Source organism: Cyprinus carpio, unplaced genomic scaffold (assembly GCF_018340385.1).
Source record: "Cyprinus carpio isolate SPL01 unplaced genomic scaffold, ASM1834038v1 S000006796, whole genome shotgun sequence".
Taxonomy (NCBI): Eukaryota; Metazoa; Chordata; class Actinopteri; order Cypriniformes; family Cyprinidae; genus Cyprinus; species Cyprinus carpio.
This window is the reverse complement of record NW_024879382.1, coordinates 302,360-305,230: the sequence shown is the minus strand read 5'-3', so window position 1 is coordinate 305,230 and position 2,871 is coordinate 302,360. Positions and strand designations below refer to the sequence as shown.

The 2,871-nt window shown below is 37.4% G+C and overlaps 1 pseudogene; it reads right to left on the bottom strand.

Moving 5' to 3' along the window:
* Positions 1-604: 604 nt before the first annotated feature.
* On the bottom strand, positions 605-2,578 carry LOC122144903 (annotated as a pseudogene).
* Positions 2,579-2,871: the final 293 nt, after the last annotated feature.

Below are 2,871 nucleotides of genomic sequence, written 5' to 3'. Positions count from 1 at the left end.
ATCCAAACAAAGCAAGATTATAATATCTTCCTATTATGGCACAATAGTAGTAAGCCTGTTCAAAGAAAAGCACAAAAAGAATTAACTTACTTGACAAGTCTGTCAGCAGTGTAAATGCTGTGAAGGGGACTGGTCTCATTAAATGAGTAAAACATATAGAAACCCAGCCGGTGTGTATATTCTTACTTTTTGTGGATATACAATCTCATCTCTGAGGGAGGGTGTTCTCCCACCATTCTGGTCAAAAAAAGACCCCAATAATAATCCATGCTGGGTCCCACATTAATTAACAGGCAAAAGAAGACCTGACCTTCTGGAAGAGCTAATGATAACAGAGAGGAGTAACATAAGAGAACATTACAAGCAGATATAAGAAAACACAGGACATTACATTTAGCCACATGGTTTTCTCAAGGATCGGTGTGTGGTCCACATTTTACTTTGTAAACAATATCATCAAACACATTCTACCTGACTAAAAAAATGTCTTTCAGACTTGTTTGGAGTGGAAACAAAATGTCATGTTGGGTAAACAAAGAATTTCAAACAGTATCCAAAGAATCTGAGGTTGAGGTAAAGAATGTAACAGCTCCAGTGCTTACTTTCATGCGCCTTTATACAAAGTAGAAAAGATGACCACAAAGAAAGTAGTGGAGTATTTGCCAGCATTAGCCAGGTGAGGAAGGCACGCTTTGTGTCCCGGTAACGTCTCAGGCACTGCACAAACCGAACCAGGCAGGCAAACACTGGATTACAGCTTGCGTACTCCATATGAATATGAGTGACATATCCCTCCACCTGATTTGAAAGAAAAAAAACAAACAACATGTCATCAATAACTGCCGAATTAAAACCTTTTAAATCTGCTAAGACATTAATGTGCATCTGTATACCCTCTTTAATCCACAGCTCCCCCTCAGACTTGGACCAGTTCAACTCCATGCTGTAGAAGCAGATCATGTACTCCAGGTCCATCAGAACCACTCCTAGAGAGTTGAGCTGGTCAGCCAGCCAGAAATCTGCAAACCCCACTCTATGAAATGGTGCTGTGACCACACGAAACTATAAACAGAAAAAGGTGAAAAATAATGCAGGAGAAATAGGAGGTGACCAGCTTAATCGACAACTTGGAATATTAATATGTATCATAAAACTGTGACAAATGCTGTTGTGTGTAATGAAATGGGTTTCTCCTGGCTCTTACCAATAATTTGAGTAGCCGAAGCAGATTTATAGTAGCATGTTTTGAAAGGGTTGTAAAGAAAAAAGAAGAAGAATCCATAGAGGGCTAGAGGGTTCACTTGTATAGGGATCATTGTGAACCTGGCAAAGAGGCAGGACAGAATACTAACGCACCAAAGAACTCCAAGGAAACCAGCAATCTGCACAAAAACAAGAGAAGAGAAATAAATGTATAAATCTGGTTTTTTTTTATTTTACATTGTTTACATTGTGCATTGCAAAATCTCTAAATGTATGAAGTAGCTGTCAAAATAAATGTGAGCAATCTGTGATTATTTCAAACGTACATACACTAGCAAAAATTTTGTAAATTAAAAAAGTCAACGGAATATAGGACCCCAAAAATTAACACCATTATTTCAAATCATCTCTTGTAAATGCCTAATAAACAGTGTGATTCTATACTGTTATATTTAACATAAATCTGTATATATCTTAATTTCAAAACATTTGTGAAACTACATTATGGAATTAGAATAAAAAATAACTTAATTTTATTGGTCAGAACTTCAATCACAGATTTCTAATTACCTCAAAGAGATGTTGGGGGGACAGGTTGGGGGTTGAGCTCAAAATCAAAAATGGTTCACTCCAGCCTGTCTCCATCCTTTGTTTGATCCCCAATAAAAAAAGGAACTCTATAAGTGGGGAAACCACCTGGGAAATTTCTCACCAGGGGCCAAACATTCTTTCTCCTCTCCGTTAACAAGTTTAACAACACCACGGATCAAAAAACATATAATTGTCAAAAAAACCAAACCACTGAATCCTTGAAAAAGATTCTGACCACAAAGTTATATTAATGCTGTTAAATGTCTTTAGAGACAGGGGAAATATTAGACCTTATAAAGTAACTAAAAGAAAACCATTAAAATAGCAGTTTTCTAAAGGCGATAGAGGTTATATACCGGATGATGCCCTGTGACTGTTAAAACGGACACCACAGTAGGTCCTACTCTAAGTGGTCCATGCTGGTGCAGGCTAAGAAAAAAAGGATGGTGAGACAAGTTTTTTTACGGTACTAAGAAAGGTGTTTTAGTGAAATCCCGGGTGTCCTACCTGTGCTGCTCCCAATGGGGGCATTTTCCGGAGCCTCTTCATGGTTTCTTGGCTCCTTTCCAACTCTGTGGTAACAAGGCCCTTGGGATTTAAGACATCGTGTAACTAACCACTGTGCTATTTTGATGAGTCACAATTTTTGTTTTTTAAAAAGCAGAAATAGTTTTCTAAAGCCCTTTTTATTTTAAGTGGAAGGGAGTCGTTTGAGTGTATGGTACCTGGGTTTCAGAGATGAGTGAGTGATCTTCTTACAGGTGTAAAGGAGCCACTTCAACATCCACCCAATAAACCCTGGCCGCTCAAAGATCTTGTCATGTTTTTTTAAAATCTTCCAAAGCCGTGAAGTTTAGATTCTGACAGGGGGAAAACCATTAACACTTTAAATGAGATTGAGTTCACATACGGATAAACATAAATTAATAAAAAACAGTGTTACCCCTAGCTGGATCATAAACAAATGGGAATTACTGAAAAAGCAGCAACCTAGGGAATATGTTATCTTTGGCACAGGATTCCATGTAGTTATTTCCACCAAAAAAAATTTTTTCCAATATTAAAACATTTTAAAAT